The sequence below is a fragment of the Mesocricetus auratus genome, unplaced genomic scaffold, assembly GCF_017639785.1.
Source record: "Mesocricetus auratus isolate SY011 unplaced genomic scaffold, BCM_Maur_2.0 Super-Scaffold_100007, whole genome shotgun sequence".
Lineage (NCBI taxonomy): Eukaryota > Metazoa > Chordata > Mammalia > Rodentia > Cricetidae > Mesocricetus > Mesocricetus auratus.
The window spans coordinates 90,731,251-90,750,059 of record NW_024429191.1 but is presented as its reverse complement, the minus strand read 5'-3'; the positions used below and the strand labels follow the sequence as shown (position 1 = coordinate 90,750,059).

Sequence of the window (18,809 nt, the reverse complement as noted above, 5' to 3'; positions counted from 1 at the left end):
TCTCCCTTCCCTCCTCCTTCCCCCTTTTATTCTGTCCCGAGCGCTTGTTTCCTTGGAGAAGCGAGATGGTTAAGGTCGCTGAGTTAAGTGCTGACCTGGTACTTGCTGGCCAAAGCCTTACAGTGATCTGGAACGCTAACCGTTTCCTTGTGAGAGACGAGCTTCCCAGAGGCGTTAATCACGATAAAGGTGCACCCGTGGTCGTGTTGCCATCACTCTTACGTGTGCTCCTGTGCCCTGGCCCTGACCTTGGGGCCCTTTACTGATCATCTGGCCTCGCCAGCTGGAGATCGGAGTGACAACTGTGGTCTACACTGTGAGCAGCCCCAACTATAGCTTCCTGGCCGGCCAGGGGCCTGGGTGCAGTAGCCCCGCCTCCTTCGTTTTTAAGATCCTTGGTCAAATGCAGCTTTATAGGAAGACAAGTTTGAATCCGTGTTTGTTGATCGGAAAGAGCCCCACGTAACCGGGGTTACCCCTCAAAGGGTTTGTTTATTGCTCGCTAGTTCCTTGGGTTTTCCGTTTTGTTTTAATTACTGTTTAGTAGCCACAGGACACGTTTCCCCTGTTGAGAGTCCTCCCGTGATGGAGACCGGTGGGGAGTCCATGTTGCCTGAGGTCTGGACACCCTAAGATTGACCTAGTAAGAAAACCTGGACACTCTGATCTGCTGTTAGTAAGTCGGTTCAGGACCCGCCGTTTTGGAAAAGTTTGCTGTTGAAGAATCCCTGCCTGCGTTAACGCAGAAAAAAACCAGAATTACGTATTCAGCCCTGTGTCACAGCCTCTGGGTTTTCTCTCCCTTTCACCAATGCCACTATTTTGAGGCAGATGTCACAGCAGTAGATTGATATCCAAATAAGTGGTTTATTATGACATTCAGGCAAGAACAGTGTTCCTGCTCTATGAACGGGATTTTATTTATGTTGGGGAGGGGCATTAACTCAGGGAATCACAAGCCTCTTGGCTCTAGATTTCCTCCTACTTTGTCAGTGTTCCCCTGCACAGCGCGCCCCCTGGTGGCATAGCTGCGATGTGCAGTTCTTCCTGCATTCTCTCTGCAGGCTGCAGGCGCCTGCAGAATCTGTCTTCCGTGTTTGGGAAGTGTGTCTCTCTGTTTGTGCCTGTGTGCTAGACTGTGGCCTGGGACTGGTCCACAAGACACAACTAACTGCCTGGGGCCTTGGAGCGCAGGGATTTCATCCTGGTGGAGGCTTAGATATCCCCTGCAACATCTACTGCGTAGCGGTGGCAGGGGCAGTGGCTGCAGCCGTAGCTTCCGAGTGCCAGTGCTGGTGGTGGGTATCCTCAGGTTGTGCCTGGCCCCCACCACCCTGCGGCATGCTTGGACTGGGAATGCTCTCCCTCCTTTGCTCCTGCCTCCTCAGCGTAGTGGTCCACCGTTCCCAGCAGGTCTACAAGCTGCTCGATGTCATATTGATGCATCCAGTTTCTCTGAAAATCAGAACCATTGTCTATGGCTTGCCCTGGGAGCTTAATGGTCGTTCCTCAAGCTTCCAGCTCCGCCAGAGTGACTGCAGCCTTCCCCACAGCGAGGGGAACACGGCTGCCTACAGATCAGTTAGTATGCGAGCCGGGGCTTCCTGTGTGATGGCTCCCGCAAAAGTCCTACTGCCCAGCGTGTTTTGAGATCAGGGGTTGCTTTCCTCGGCCTTGGTGCTGGTTCCTTGGCTGAGTTCATCAGACTGGCCTCAAGATGCCACTGATGCCCCTCTTCCCGCAGAAAAGTGACTGCTGCTCAGGTCTCTTCTCAGCCCGGCCACCGGAAAAACAACCCAGGCCTAGGAAACATGTCCCCTTGGCTCTGCTCGCCAAGCCTCCAGTCTTTACCCCTGCATTTGGTGAGCAGCCCCCCCATCCCCCGCCCGCTTCCAGACAGTTCTGCCTATCAGCCAGAACTATCAAAAACCAGCAACAGGGCTGACAGTGCAGCCAAAGCAGCTAGAGCAGGCCCCGTGCTGGGGGTGTTGGAGACAGAGATCGCTTAAGCCAGTAGGAAGCTCAGGGGTAATAATGATATAGTTGAGTTTCAGTTTACGAATGGATGCAGGTGTGTTGTGTTGAATGTGACTTTGATTTTAATTCAATTTAAAAGATCATGAGTGTATGTATCTGTGTATGTGCAGTTCCTGCAGAGGCCAGAAGGGGGCGTCCTATCCCCCTAAAGCTTGAGTCACAGGAGAATGTGAGCTGGGAACCAAACTCAGGTCTTCTGCAAGGGCCACAAGCACTCTTAACCACTCGGCCATCTCTTCATCCCTTTGAGTATGACTTTTTAGTATCAGGCTTTCTTCGTTTTAGCTTAAACCTTAAGCCCTAGCACTTCAAGCAGCCAATGTTTGACCAGTTCTGTTCGGTTCCACCCAAGCCCCTGAAATCAAATAGGCATTCCCCCACAATCCTAGCACCATATGCCCTCTGAACATATCATATCTAGTTTTCACTAGGGCCCTATGCAGAGGTGGCAGCACAGATAACTAAGGTTCCAGAGGACTAAGTAACCTACCTGAGGTCACCAAGGTAGAAGATGGTCAAGCCTGTTGTCATAGTGCCAACTGTCTACTGGACGCAAACCTAGAGTCACCCGAGAAGAGGGAACCACAACTGAAGAGTTGCCTTGATCAGATTGGCTTGAGGCATTTTTAAAAGCTGCTAAATGATGCGCAGCCCACTGTGAGTAGTGCCGTTCCTGGGGGGTGGGCTGGGGCTCTATAAGAAAGGTTAAGCAGCCGGGCGTTGGTGGCGCACACCTTTAATCCCAGCACTCGGGAGGCAGAGGCAGGCGGATCTCTGTAAATTCGAGACCAGCCTGGACTACCAAGCGAGTTCCAGGACAGCCTCCAAAGCCACAGAGAAACCCTGTCTCGAAAAAACCAAAAAAAAAAAAAAAAAAAGAAAAAGAAAGGTTAAGCAAGCCTGTAAACAGCATCCTCCAAGACTCAGCATCAGCTCCTGCCTCCAGGTTCCTGCCTTGAGTTCCTGACCTGACTTTCGTCAATGATGGACTCTGGTCTAGAAGGGTGAAGTGAGATAATTCCTCAAGTTGCTTTTGGCCAGAAAGTTTTACCTCAGCAGCAGAAATGCAAACAGGGACAGCAAACAGGGATGTTTGTCTTCAGAGCCTGGCCAGCCTGACTCTAGAAGTCCTTGATCCCCTGGTTAGCTTTAAAGAAAGATTTCAAAATATCAAGATGGCCCAGACAATGTTGGCCAACATTCATTCAGTCTCCCTACCTGAGGGGGAAATCTATGCAGCTATATGGAGAGGTTGGGTAACAAGGTGTAGCCATGCCTGCTGACCAAGTATTGGGACACTAGAGGGAGGGCTTTGTCCTCCTTTTGTCCCCTTTCCAAGCTGCGGACATATGTGTCACTTTTTCTCTAGGCTTGTGTGTACCCTTGTCCCATTGAGAACACTGAGGGGAGAGATTTGTTCTCGGCTTGTTTTGCTTGTTTGAGATAGGCTCCTTCACTCAGGCTAGCCTGGAACTCGGCACGGAGCCCAAGCTGGTCCGGAACCTATTGCTTTAGCCTGCTGAGAGTTAGGGTTGTAGGTGTGAGCTCTCGTGCCTGTACTTTTGTTCCCGCGTTTTGGGTGTGTGGGAGGAAGACAGGGTTTGTCTGTGTTGCTGTAGGTTGATCTTGAACTTGAGATCCTCTTGGCTCTGCCTCGTGAATGCTTGTGTTTGTAGGCATGTGCCACCATGATGCTTGCCCCTTAAAACAAACAAAAACGCAGAAATCAACTCCCCCCCCTCTCTCTCTGTCTCTCTGTCTCTCTCTCTGTCTCTGTCTCTCTCTCTTTCTTTCTTCCCCTGAGACAGGGTTTCTCTGTGGAGCCCTGGCTGTCCTGGAACTTGATCTGTAGACCAGGGTGGCCTTGAACTCAGACATCCACCTGCCTCTGTTTCCCAAGTGCTGCGATTAAAGGCGTGCGCCATCTTGCCCGGTTGAAATCAACTTATTTTTATTCTAAGCGTGTGGGTGTTTTGTCTTGGCATTTATGCCTCTGTACCATGTGCACACAATGCCGGTGGAGTCCAGAAGAGGGCGCCAGAACCCCTGGGAATGGGGTTACAGAGCGTTGTCAACCATCATATGGGTCATGGGAACAGAATCCAGGTGTCCTGGGAGAGCAGCCAGGGCTCTTAATTGCTATGCCTTCTCTCCAGCTCCTTACCCTTCTTACTTTTTAATAGAAGTACAGACAACTAGCCTTAATAATGCTTAAAGCACAAGAATATTGCTGTACTGTGGATATTGAACCCCCCCCCCCGGGGGTCCACAGGCTAGAGGTGTGGTTCCTTGGGTGGTGCTTTGGGGATGTGGGGAATCACTGAGAGGCGGGGTCTAAAGTGAGGTCTCAGGTCATTGGGAGCATGCCCTTGGAGGGGATTGTGTGACCTTTGACCCTGCCTTGCGTGCTCTTTGCTTTCTGGCCACCAGATGAGTGCCGCTGTCCCCGCTTCTGCATGCTCCCGCTGTGACGTGCTGCCCTGCTGCAGGCCCAAAGCGACCCATCCCTCACACTGTGGGAAGAAAGCAGCCCCTTTCTCAGTGTAACGCCATTGCTTCAGGCCCCCGTCACAGGAAACAAATGAACACACATTTCTAACAGATCTTCAGGTACCATGTGTCTTCCTCGGGACCGTCTGTGATCCGGTGCCTGGGAAAAGGTCCCACAAACTTTGGCTCTTATTTTCTGGTACTTAGAAAATAAGTCATGCATCTAGGTTATATGACAGCAAGGTGTCTCCACAAGGAATGCGCTAGAAAAGGCTTGCAGGACTTTTAATCGTCCATTGCTGAATGTTTGCTGGAGAGCCATACAAGACCGGTCTCCCCCAGATGCTGCTCCAACCGCTGTCCCAAGCCTCCTCTTAGATGTGAGATGGCCATATTCCTGCATGTGTGCACAGATCCGAAAGGCGAACCTGTGAGCTTTGTGTGTCCCCCTCCCCTGCTGCTGCCCCCACTCCGCCCATTGTGTCGGAGGGAGTGGTACTCACATCTTGGGCATGCTCAGATAGAGGATAGTCGGGGGAGAGACAGACTTACTGAAGTGGAAATCAGAAATGTAGCTCTGGCTAAGGGGGAAAGCAAGAAGGAAGGAGAAAAGGGACGGTGTGTGTGTGTGTGTGTGTGTGTGTGTGTGTGTGTGTGTGTGTGGCATTTGGGGAAGCAGAGGCTAGACCATGTCAATACAAACCATGTCAGGGGTTGCATAGAAGGCTGGCTTCTCGCTTGCAGGCTTGCCCAGTGGGATTCAGACAATTGGTGTTTGCTCTCTGCCTGAGATGCCAATAGGATTAATGGTGGCCGTCTTGACATCTTATCTTTATGGCAGCGTTTATCAGCCTGTGTCTGCTGGAGGTGACATTTATGGTGGAAGGGGTGGGTGTTTGACTTGGCTGTTTGCAGATACCCAAGAGATTACCTTCCAGTAAGAGCTAGGCAAGCATGGCCTCTGGTGAGGGAGCCTGCTGCTCTGGGCTCCCCAGGTCCTCAGTGCCGGGACTGTACAGGGTGATTGATTGTGAGGCTGTGGACTTCATGTGGGCTATGCTTGGCTCCCGCCATGTGGACCAGCTGTGTGCTGGGTGCTGCAGGGAGCACTGAGGTCCTGCAGGGAGCACTGAGGTCCCTCCTGCTCCCTTCCATCCCAACTCTACTTCCCAGCACTAAGAGAGTAGAAGAGAACCGCCGGGAATGACCTCAGAGTCCTACCCCTAAATCTTCCAAGTTGTATTTTTGAGATGGGGGGTTCGTCTCATGTAGCCCAGGCTGGCCACAAACTTAGTTTGTTGCCAAGGATGACCCTGAACTTCTGGTCCTCTTGCTTCTACTCCTAGTGCACGGGGGTTATGGACATGTGCCACCACACCTATTATATATGGCACTAGAGATTGGACCAAAGGTTTAGCAGCTCCCATGGTCTCTGTGGCACAGCCATGGCCACATAAAAACTAGCAATAGACAGTAGATGCTTGCCTGGGAGTGGCCAGGTTGCAGGAGACAGAGGCTGTGTGCCACACCAAGCCGAGAGCCAGTGTTTACTCCACAGCCCTGGCTCGATGGCCCTGTTCTTTTTCATCACCGAGAGCCAAGTCACCAGCTTCTCAGTGGAATTCCCGTTACCTTGCAATTCCCTCAGTTTCTCCTCTGGTCCCCCCTTTAGTTCCTGCTCCACACTGCAGAAGCCAGCCAGATCCGCGCTGTTCACTTTTTTGAACGGTCAGCGCCTTGAATATGTACGGCCCGGGCCGGGCGTTGGTGGCGCACGCCTTTAATCCCAGCACTCGGGAGGCAGAGGCAGGCGGATCTCTGCGAGTTCGAGGCCAGCCTGGTCTACAGAGCGAGTTCCAGGACAGCCTCCAAAGCCACAGAGAAACCCTGTCTCGAAAAACCAAACCAAACCAACCAAACAAACAAACAAAAAAAAACAAAAAAAAATATGTACTGCCCGGAACCTGGCCATCCTTTCATTTTGGTCAGAGGGAAACTGTCGAAGACCTACAACTTCCCACTCAGCTTCACTGCTCCTTCCGTCAGCCGCAGCCTCCCTGGTCTGCTTTGGTCCTGTAAGCTTTTGTTCTTAGGAAGGAAAGCCTTCCTTCTTACTGTCTCCCTGACCAGATGGTCCTAGGTTGGGGAGCCAGCCTGGACCGCTGCAGGTGAAATAACAAAGGCTCACGTTGGCCGAGTTTTCACTGTGGGAGCAACCTTACTCCATTCTCTCACATCCACCAAGGCTCAGGGTTAGATCCTGGTTCTTATCTTTATGGAGGAGGAAATTGGGCCAGGGAGGTTTCTAATTTGCTCCAAATCATTGAGGAAATAGCAGAGCTGCTGTGTAAGTCAGCTGTCTGCCTCTGGAGCCGGTGCCGCAGCTCCCTCCTTACTGCCTGTGGATTCTCATCGTGGCGTTTGCTACTGCACTAAAACTAAAAGGTCGCGTATTTGTGTATTTTACACACATACGGATGCGCGCACACGGGGGAGTGCTTGTGTCACTGTACAGGTGGAAGTCAGAGGGGGACTTGCAGGACTCCGTTCTCTCCTACCTTGTGGGGTCCCAGACTTGGCAACACACGCCTTCACACCCTGAGCCATCTCACGGGCCGACTGTGTACTTAGAATCAGTTATCTCCTACTTCAGGGAGCAGAGAACCGCACTGTCTCTTGTCTCCCTGAATTCCTAGTTCTGCAACAGCCTCCGGCACATAATTAACACGCAGTGTTTGTGGAGTACGTGAGTAATTTAACTTTGTAAGTATGTAATTTCTTGGCATGCTAAAAATATATCTGTGAGAATAATCACATCTCACTCTGATTTCCTTTTTAATAGTTTATCTTTATGCCATTTGTATTGGTGTTTTGCCTTCATGTATGTCCAAGGGTGTCAGATCTTGGAGTCACAGACAGTTATGAGCTGCCATGTGGTTGCTGGGAATCAAACTCAGGATTTCTGGAAGAACAGCCTGTGCTCTTAACCTCTGAGCCATCTCTCCAGCCCCTCATTCTGATTTCTAAAGGAGAGAATGACAATTCATACTGCATTCATTTATATTTTTTAAAGATTTATTTATTTATTTATTATATAAACAGTGTTCTGCCTGCTCCTATGCCTGCAGGCCAGAAGAGGGCACCAGATCTCATTACAGATAGTTGTGAGCCACCATATGGTTGCTGGGAATTGAACTCAGGACCTCTGGAAGAGCAGGCGGTGCTCTTAACCTCTGAACCACCTGTCCAGTCCCCACCCATTTATATTGTTTTCTTATGAACATTCTTTATTTAGAATTTTTATCAATCCACATTGGTGTGTGTATGTGTATATATATGTGTGTGTGTATGTATATATGTATATATGTATGTGTGTGTGTGTGTGTATGTGGGCTTTGCCATATCATTTTTATACATGTAGATAATTCGCTTCGATTATATTTGTCTTCCATTACCCTCTCCCCCTTCTCCCATTGATCCCTTCCCTTTCCCAGTTAGGCACCCCCCCCCATCTACTTTCAGGTCTTTTGTTTTGGTGACCCAATGGATTTAATTAGGGCTGTTTTCAAGAGCATGGATGAGGTTTACGGGAGCATGGACAACTTACCAGATGCTACAGCACTCAGGAAAATGTCTCTCCTTTCCCCAGCAACTGTTATCTGCCTAAGGTCCTCAGGGATAGATGGGACTGCATGACCCCTCCCTGCTTCAGCATCTCCACAGAATGATGCTGGAGCTAATCTTGTGCACGACTTCTTATGTGGGTAATCACGGCTACTGTGAGTTCATGAGTTCATTGACCATGCCATGCTTGGAAGACAGTGTCCTGACTCTCCACCTCTTCATCAAGCCCTTACGCTCTTTCTTCTGGTCTTCCGTGACATTCTGTGAGCCTTGGAAGGGTGGTACAGAGAGACACGTTTAAGGGCGAGCATTCAATAGTTACTCAGCAGTGAGACCAGTTGTGAGCGGCTACAGCAGTTGCCACTCACTGACTAAGAACTGAATAAGACCAAAACTGACAGCAGCACTAACTGATGGCGGCACTAACTGATGGTGGCACTACCTGATGGCGGCACTAACTGATAGGCATAAAGATAATCATTCAGAAGGCAAGGTGACAGACACACCATGTCCACTTGGCAGAAAAACAGCTGTCGCTGTCCACTAGGGCCTATGTCCTCCTGGTTTTCATTAGGTTCACATTATCATGAGTTCATGTATGTTCAAATCCAACATAGATGTCCTCATCCCAAAGGGAGAGGCATCTTTGCACTTTTGAATGTCGTGTATGGCATTAGGTAGACACTGCTTCATGGGCATCTTCTGGTCACTCTTCTGGAAGTTTCTGGGTTGAGTCTGTTTACAGATTTATACTTCACCATAGCTGTATGGGGATATGAATGGTGAAAGTCGGCCATGGTCTCAGGCATTTGAGTACTTGGTCCCTAGTTGATGGCACTGTTTGGAGAAGCTTATGAGGTGTGGCCTGGCTGGAGGAAGTACAGACATACACCACTGTGCCCTGCTTCTGTATGATCCCTGGGGACCCAAATCCAGGGCCCCATGCTTACACAGCAAGCACTTGGCCCAGGGAGTACCCTAGCCCCGAAGCATTTGTTTTAAAATTGATCTTGTCAATTCAGTAATCTTATTGTTGGCAGTGCTGGGGTCTAAACCCCCGAACTCATGCATGCTGGGTAGATGCTCTCTGTCATTGAGCTATAACCTCATCCTCTCTTGGTGGAGATTGGGCTGGTACGCCCGCCGTTCTAACTGAGCATTGGGAGGTAAATGCCAGGATGTTGTATGCATTCTACATGTGCCTCTCCCCCGTACCGAATGCCACATTTAGAATGCAGCCTCTGCCCTGTAACCCTGAGGCTGCTTCACCGTCTCAGCTGCCCTCTGGTTCCAGTTGAGTCCAGCGAAAGGAGATCAAAGGAATCCACTGTGATGCCCGTAGCAGTTAGACTATAGCACTCCTCATGGCTTCTCTTACTGGCCTCTCGTGACATCGTTCCTCCTTCACTCCTCTGCTTCAGGACTGGTTAATGTGTCTACCTTGACCTTGTCTCCGGGGTATCCCTTGCCAACTTCCTTACAACTGCCCATTCCTCTGCATGTGGTTCCTTTACAGCATGCATTTCTCTGTTTGTGTTGGACCGTCTGTTTCCATTGGACCCGAGAGCGATACAGGAGACAACAGAGTCAAGACAAAGATGCTTCTCTTTCGGTTTCTCATGAACATGATCCCACAATGGAGGAGATGGTAGAATCCTGGGGTGATGGTTCCGTGGTTAAAAGTACGTGTGGCTCTTCCTGAGAACCTGGGCTCAGTTCCCAGGACACACAGGTGGCTCACCATGACCTGTAACTCTTGTTTGTTTGTTTTTTTGTTTTTTCGAGACAGGGTTTCTCTGTGGCTTTGGAGGCTGTCCTGGAACTCACTCTGTAGACCAGGCTGGCCTCGAACTCACAGAGATCCGCCTGCCTCTGCCTCCCGAGTGCTGGGATTAAAGGCGTGCGCCACCAACGCCCGGCTTGTAACTCTTGCTATAGTGGATTTGATACCCTCTTCTGGCCTCTTCAGCACCAAACACGCAGCTGGTATAATACACATGTGCAAGCAAAACACTGACACACAAAAAATAAATTAAAGGAAATGTAAAGACAAAGGCCGTGTAGCTTTATTTTGTTTAACTAAAGGTTTGTTGACACTCATCTTCATCTAGCTACCTGTGAGGCTGAGGTGAGACGGTCACTTGAACCCAGAATTCTAGGCCAACTTGGGCAACATAGTGAGCGCCTTCTTCAAAATCAGCCAGTCAGTCAATTATTATAAGAAACATGAAAGGAATGTAGTATTTACTGGGCACTTCTGGACCAGATTTTTAAAAATTGCTTCCTTCCCTTTCCATCCTTTCCCTCCCTCCCTCCCTCCTTCCTTCCTTCCTTCCTTCCTTCCTTCCTTCCTTCCTTCCTTCCTTCCTAAGACAAGGTTTCTCTGTGTAGCCCTGGCTGCCCTGGAACTGGCTCTATAGACCAGGCTGGCCTTGAACTCAGAGATCCGCCTGCCTCTGCCTCCCGAATACTGGGACTAAAGGCTCGTGTCACCACTATTCCGCTCTAAAATATTTTTCTTTGATCTGATTTTTACAAAGTTCTGTGACACGCGGGTCGTTCCCAGTTTTGCAGGTGTGGAAGGCACTCATCTAAGGTCACACGCCTCAGGCAGAAGTGCAGTGTGTGATGTGGTGAGGAGTCAGGCTCTGGGGAAGTCACAGATATGCCATGCCTCAGTTTCCCCATTTGTAGAATGGCAGTCACAGGAGGCTCTTTGGGGAATTGAAGTAGATAAGGCATGCTTAGCCTAGGGTTTGGTTAAAAAAAGATGAATTTATTTTATGTATACAAGGGTATGTATGAACACCACTTCCATGCCTAATGGGCATGGTTGTGAGCTGCCATGTGGCGTTGGGAATCAAACTCTGGCCCCTTTCAAGACCACTGTGCCATCTCTCCAGCTTCTGTTTTAATTAATTAGCTAATTAATTAATTAATTTCCTATGTTTTGTGTCAGATCCCACTGCAGCCTTTGCTGGCCTGGGACTTGGCCTACAAGTCAAATGGATCTACCTGCCACCGGCTCCCTAAACGCTGAGGTTAATGGCGTAATCTACCACACCTGCGCTACTCCTGAAACAGGGTCTTGATAAGTTTCCTGGGCTGGTTTTGAACTTGCTGTGTAACCAGGAAGGGGTTGAACTTCTGATCCTCCTGCCGTAGCCTCCTGAGTAGCTGAGATTACAGGGCTATGACACTGGGATCAGCCTCAAATTGATAATCAGGATTCCCTATGCAACTGGTAATTGTCTTGGATTTGAATGAAAGGAAAAGAAGATGATAAAAAACTCTTTCTTGGATCAATTTCCAAACTCTTAGCATTTCTCCATACTAACTGAGTTCCTGCTTGTGCTACTTGTAGATCAAGCCTCCCATCACCTCCACTGAGCAAGCTGGGGTATTTAAATGACTGGGCAGGGTGGATCAAAGGAGTCACTGAAGCCCTGAGGACCAAACAAAATCTGAAAGATTCTGCCTGTTTCCAAGATTTTCCTCCTTTCCTCTGTCTTTGTCTCCTTTTTGAAACTCCCCCTCCTTTCATAGGCTTTTCATGGGCAGAGAGTTTTTACACAATTCTAAAGCCCTCTGTAGGCCAGGCTCTCAGGATAGAAGGTTGGTTGCACTTGGTAACATTCTAACCCATCTCTCTGAGCAGACAAGATCTCTTCAGGAGGCGAGTGGGCCCGGAGGAGAATTTCCATAGCAGTCCTAGTAAACAGAGTTCAGTCTCAGGTCCTTCGATGGAGAATGCCATTTCCTCTGAAAGTGCTTTATAAACAATGCCCAGCACTTTGGGAAATGTTTCAAAATTAAGTCACCGAAATAAATGATTGCCCTTTATTTTTCTAGTATCAGTGTTTGCACAGCTACTTCAACAACAAACACTGAGGTCAGTGTATCTGCAAGTGAAACAGAGGCGCGCAAGATGGAAGGGAAGGTGGTGTTAGGTTCTCCATTTAAAGCCTGGCAGTGTGGGGATGGCAGCTCAGCGAGAAAACCAACGTTGAAAATTTTAAGAAACTATCACAAGAACAGGAAAAAAAGGGGGCTGGAGAGATGGCTCAGAGGTTAAAGGCACTGACTGCTCTTCCAGGGGTCCTGAGTTCAATTCCCAGCAACCACATGGTGGCTCACAACCATCTACAATTCAATCTGGTGCCCTCTTCTGTCGTGTAGGCAGAACAATGTATATGTAATAAATAAATAAATAAATCTTAAAAAAAAAAGAACAGAAAAAAAGTCTAGAGATGGGCTCTGGGAGAGTTTTGTTGACATGCGTGTGGAAACCACCAGTTACGTAGTTGAAGCTGGGTCTGCAGCCTGGAGTATTGAAGTCTTCTCCTGAGTGCCCGGGGTTACATCCACAGGGCGTGGGAGGAGAAGGGAGGACCCAAACACAGGTGGTGAGCCCAAAGGCAGCACGACCCCCACTACTTCAGAAAAAGACGCAAAGCAATGTCTGCACCACTCAAAACCTAGAAAGGGGTACGCAGTACCTATGTGTGCACACAAGAATGTCCGGTCTCCTCTGACAGTGACTGGTCTTGTTTGTGAAAGGCGGCCACTATTTCTTGGTGACAGCCAGCAGCCGAGGAAGCATACCGAGAAACACAGGAAGCACCACGAGTTCAATGAGCTTTAAGCACGTTTTCAAAGTGAGCTCTTACGCTGTTTTGTGTGTGTGTGTGTGTGTGTGTGTGTTGGGTGTACGCACATGAGTGTGCCTGTGTGTGGAGGCTAGAGATTTATGTTGTGTGTTTTCCTCACTCACTCTCCACCTTTGAAAAATACATACGTGTGTGAATGTTTTGTCGGCGGATATCTATGTAGATTGTGTGTGTGTCTGGTGCCTGTGGAGGCCAGAGAGAGTGCTAGGTCTGTTGGAAGTGGAGTTACAGATGTTTGTGAACCCCTGTGTGGATACTGGGACTTGAACCTGGGTCACATGAAAGATGAACAAGTGTTCTTAGCCACAGAGCCTTCTCTCCAGCTCTTCTCCACCCTGTTTTCTGAGACAGCCGCTCTCATGGAATCTGTAGTTGATCGAACGGCTGGACTGGCAGTGGAATCCCCCGGCATCCTCTTGTCTCCAACGCTGGGATTATAGGCCTGTATCACAGCTTCTGGCTTTGACATGGACTCGGGGAATTAGAGCTTAGATCTTTACTTACTTTACTGACTGAGCCATCTCCCCGCCCCTGCTGCTCTTTGTTAATGAGATGTTCCCAGTGTTTGGGAGACCTGGAAGGGAGGGACGCTTTCAGTCTTTGGGAGCAGTTGAATTGTCCCTTGTTTTTGGCAGTTCATCAGATGGAGTGATTTGGCTCTTGGGACTTCACTGGCTGGCTGAGCTGGCTACTATCCTCTTCTCCATTGGAACAGGTGGGAGCCCATTCTTCATCAGCCGTCCGCTCTAAGGGTCGGGTCTTCTCTTCTTGCTCCTACAGTAAGGATCGTTGAGGTTTCAAAACCTCAATCCCAATCCTAATGCATTCTCTGCCTCCTTCTTCTGGTTTGAGATGTGAGCTCTCAGCCTTCACCCCTCCTTCATGGACTCTAACCCTTTGGAACTTTAAGCCCAATTAAGCCCTTCCTTTTATAAGTTGCCTTGGTTTTGGCTTTATCGCAGCAATAGACAAGTAACTCAGACGCTTGTGGGGCTGCCCTTCTGGGAGGCAGGGAGGTGCAAGCATTTCCCTTGTGCCGTCTTGTGTCTCAGCTTCCCCAGGTGCTCAACTTTACATTGGCATTAAGAACCACGGTTTATCTAAGATGCTGTGCTGGTGGGCTTCTGTGGCTGTGATAAACACCATGACCAAAGGCAGCTTGGGGAGGGAGGGTTTATCTGGCTTCTACCAGGTCACAGTTCATCGTGGGAGGAGACGGAGGCAGGCGCTCAAAGCAGGAGAGACCATGGATGACCACGCTCACCAGCTAGGTTACTCACTCGTCTTCCTTATACAGCCAAGAACCACCTGCCCACGGGTGACACTGCCCACAGTGGGCTGGACTCTTGCACATAAATTAATAATTAAGAAAATGCCCTTTTGGGCAGTGGTGGCGCACGCCTTTAATCCCAGCACTCGGGAGGCAGAGCCAGGTAGGATCTCAGGCGGTTTGAGGCCAGCCTGGTCTACAAAGTGAGTTCCAGGATAGCCAGGACTGTTACACAGAGAAACCCTGTCTCAAAAAGGCAAAAACAAAAACAAAAACACCCCAAAGACATGCCTACAGGCCAACTTGATAAATGTGACTCCTCCGTTCTAGGTTTGTGTCAAGTTAACAAAGCTATGACCATGCTGTCCTTGTTGGGGGCCCATTTAAGATTGTTTTCAGTGATTTTTTTTTCTGGAGAAACATTGCTGTTATCCACATGCATGCTTTACGCTGGCTGACCACAGAGTGATCCCCCATTCACACTCTTCGGCAACTCCGTGTAGTTTTGCTTTAAAACAAATAGCTTCAATATTTTATTTATCTCTGTTCAGAAAACTTTTTAGACTTTAATTGAGGAGGTCTGTTTGTATCAGGGGCTATGTTGTGTTGAGCCAAGAATCCTGGATGGGAAATTGACTCATGTACATGTATCTCTCCCCATTGCAAAATCACTGAATATTTCTAGATCTCTGTGTGTGTGTGTGTGTGTGTGTGTGTTTGTGGGAGCTGTACACATCATGGCATATGTATGGACAACCTTGGGTATTGGCTCTCACCTTCTGCCTTGTTTGAGCCAGGGTCTCTTGTTCATTGCTGTGTATACCAGGCTAGTCTTCCAGAAGCCTCTGGGGGACTCTCCTGTCTCACCTCCCATCTTACTGCAGGGGTGATGTCAACATGGGCTACCATGTCTAGCTTTGCCTGGGTTCTAGGTATGTGGACACAGGCCATCTTGCTTGTACAGGAAGTACTCTACCCACTGAGTGTCACCTCAGCTCAAATAGTCCCAGATTTCAAATGTGTTAATCAAACCGCGATTTCCTCCTTTCACTGGAAGCCACTGGGGAAACACCTGCATTGAAGGTCTCACCTAACTCATATATAAAGTGTGCATGTGTAAAGTTTTGTGTATATATATATATATCACACATGCCTCCCACATCTGGCATATGCACCTCACATGTCCACAAATACACATGTGCGTACACACACATGAGCGGGTATGCCTGTCACATGTGCATATGTATATTCTGTGTAGCAGCCATGTGTAGGAGTGTTACTTGCACATGTGTGTATACATGCCACCAATAGGAGTAAGAGCAGAGACCGAGGGGGAACTGGAGACCCTGCAGACACTGTCCCCTGAGACAGCTAAGGGTTGGTCATGGTGTATGCAGACTATTTGGATGGACTATTGATGTTAAAACTTGTACCTTTGAGAAAAATAATCAGCTTCCTTAGCAATGAACTTCATGCCCTTCCCTGGGATCAGGACAGCCCCCCCCAGCCCCCCCAAAAAGCACAGCAATTACTGGTCAGGAATGGCTGATTCCCTGCTGCCCCTGGTGTGATGGTCACTCACCTTAGTCTGCTAATTGTGGGTTTTGCTGTGGTGACACTAGCAGTTACCTTCCGGGGCCCCTGCCCTGGCCCGTTGCTGTGTCTACTTTGTGAGGAGCTGTGTGCAGGGCTGGCAAGGTCATATTTAGTAGACCTCCTCTGGGCTGGGCTCACGGTAGACCTCCTTGTTGCTTTCTTTGGTGGCGGTTGAATAACAGGGGTGACCCGGCCTTGGAACAGCAGTTCTGATGCCTTTGGTGGTCAGCCCTGCGCCACCCCCCCCCCCATCTTTTTTTGTGTGTTTGGGGGTTTTGCTTGCATGCTTGTCTGTGTGCCGCGTACCTGCCTGGTGCTCAGAGGCCAGAAGAGGGCATCAGATCCTCTGGAACTGGAGTTACAGGCTGTTTGAGCCACCGTGCTTGGAACCCAGGCCCTCTGGGAGAGCAGCAAGTGCTCTTGGCCTCTGAGCCATCTCTCCAGCCTCCTTGTATCACATCTCTTAGCAGGCTTCGTGAAAAGGCCAGACAGTTGTATCTCTACACCAGGACATTCCTTTTCTGCCTCTGGTTCTGGTGGCAGCAGGATGGCCGTGAGGAGCAGAAGGGAGTAGCTCTCCCTACTGAATGCAGTATCCCAGCAAAGAAGTCTGGTCTTTCCACTCCCCAGAGAGATACATGCAAAACGAAGCCTGCCCCTAGCCACTTGTCAGCTCTGTACCCGTGCGCTGAGAGCCAAGCCTGTGCCTTTGGCTTCCCCTGCTTCCCTTCTTTGCCCAACAGGAGGCAGGTACTCACTGGACCAGGCTATCCAACCCTAACATTTCATTTTAATGACATCACATTCACTTCTATCTTAGGAGAATCAATAACACTTTACAGTGGGTTCGGCTAGGCCTTGGTTAATATTTAGCCCTGTTTTCAGACATAGCCCAGATACGAACAGCCAGAGACATCTGTAGGAGCAGAAGCAGCTCACATGCTAGCTAGCATTCAGCCCCTCTGAGTGCAGGAAGGGGTGGGCAGGCGTTGGAATGGCTGCTGGGAAGTCTTTGTCTTTGAGATAGTATTCTCTGCCCAGTGACTGCTGAATCGAATAGGTAATGACAGCTACAAAAGATTGTCCTCTGTAAGTAGAATTCCATCCCTACATGAGCTGCTAGAAAAAGAAAAACAAAACAAAAACAACAAAGGGGGTAGTGGTGGCGCATGCCTTTAATCCCAGCACTCGGGAGGCAGAGGCAGGTGGATCTCTGTGAGTTCAAGGCCAGCCTGCTCTACAGATCGAGTTCTAAGATAGTCAGAGCCTTTACACAGAGAAACCCTGTCTCTAAAGACAGAGACAGAGAGGGGAGAGGGAGAGAGGAAAAGGGAGAGAGAGAGAGAGAGAAAGAGAGAGAGAGAGAGAGACTGAGAGACTGAGAGACTGAGAGACTGAGAGACTGAGAGACTGAGAGGGACTGTTCCCAGGAATTTATTCACAAGAGGGAGAACAACCCCTAAGTGAAGAATTGCTTTGCTGGAGCATTTGCTGGGGAATTCGGTGTTTGGAAGCTGGCAAGAATGTGGATGGGACGAGTGACTGATTTCAAGTCATCACTTCTAAGCTCAACTGCTGGGCCTGTCAGTACTTGTTATTCCTGAGAGGGTGCACACTTCAAAAAGCCTAATTGCTTTCCACCCCCCCACCGCTTGGCTCCTCCTGCCACACTTTCCTCAGCCAGGCAGAAAGCTTCAGTTTCACCAAAGGGTCACCATTGGAGCTGCTTGGGGAGCTGCGTGGATCTCAGCTGCCATTGTCTTCCCGCACACCCCGGGGTTATGCTGAACACGTCTAGAGAAACCAGAGCCAAAAGCCTCAGCAGGCGGCCCTCGTGCTCTGCCGTGGAGCGGTCCAGTCAGAGCAAGCAAGCAGGCTTCTGTCCACCAGTCCACATTGTCCCCTCCGCCTGTCATCTCACCCTCCGCTGTCCTCCTCGGGTGTCTGATACTGAAGCTAAGGTCATTCAGCACCTCAGTGTCGTGGCGTTGCCCAGCGTGTCTCCTTCTGAGTCTCTGTAGGTTTAATCAGCCCTTAGCAACCCCCTGCTAATAGGAGGCAAAACCCACTAGACCACCAGAGATCAAAGTCTATCTGACGCATTAATTAAAAACAAGTTTATTTTACTTTAAATTATGTTCACGTGTGTGCATTTATGTGCGCCTACGTGCAGGTGTCCACAGAAACCAGAAGAGGGCATCAGATCCATGGAGCTGGAGTCCCGGGTGATTGTGAGCGTGGGTCCTAGGAACCAAAAGGGTATTGTGCAAGAGTAGCAAGTGCTTGTAACTGCTGAGCTGACTTTCTGGCCCCAATGTATTTTATTGCCCCACCCCCAGCATCCAGAGAATTTATCTTCATGATGTTGAATTGAAGTTAAGAGTGACTTTGTGTGGACAGACAGCCTCCAAAACAATACAGAGAAACCCTGTCTCGTAAAACCAAAAAAAAAAAAAAAAAAAAAAGAGTGACTTTGTGAGCCAAAATTGTGTTAATATTTTTTGTTCCTCTCTTGGATAAAAGAAATCCAGAGAACAAGTCTTTTTCCTCCTCCTCCTCCTCTTCCTCCTCATTCTCTTCCTCTTCCTCTTCCTCCTCATTCTCCTTCTCCTCCTCCTTCTGGCTTTTTGAGCTAGGGTTTCTCTGGGTAACAGTCCTTGCTGTCCTGGAACTCCCTTTATAGACCAAGCTGGCCTCAAACTCACTGCCTCCCAAGTGCTGGGATTCAAAGTGTGTGCCACCACCACCTGGCAAGAACAAGTCATCTTTAAAAATAAGATGCTTCAGGGCCTAGAGAGATGACTCAGGGGTTATCATCACTGGCTGTTCTTAAAAGAGGACCCAGGATTGATTCCTAGGACTCACATAGTTCCAACCATTTATAACTCTACTCCCAGGGAATCCAGTACCCTTGTCTGGCTTCCACAGGCACCAGATATACACATGGTACACAGACATACATGCAAACAAAACACTCATACATATAAAATAATACAATATATTTTAAATTTTAATTAAAATATAAACATAGGTGCTTTAACTGTGAGACATAAATTTCCATATCATGGAACCTGACTGCCTATCTGTATGGGATTAAGCATCTATCTTGTATGTGTGTGTGT

General features: G+C 49.0%; 1 protein-coding gene across 1 annotated transcript in view; it reads left to right on the top strand.

Annotated features, from left to right (window-relative positions):
- The window catches only part of Slc39a11 (solute carrier family 39 member 11), a 431,298-nt gene that overhangs the window by 912 nt on the left and 411,577 nt on the right, over window positions 1-18,809 (top strand). The window lies entirely within an intron of this gene.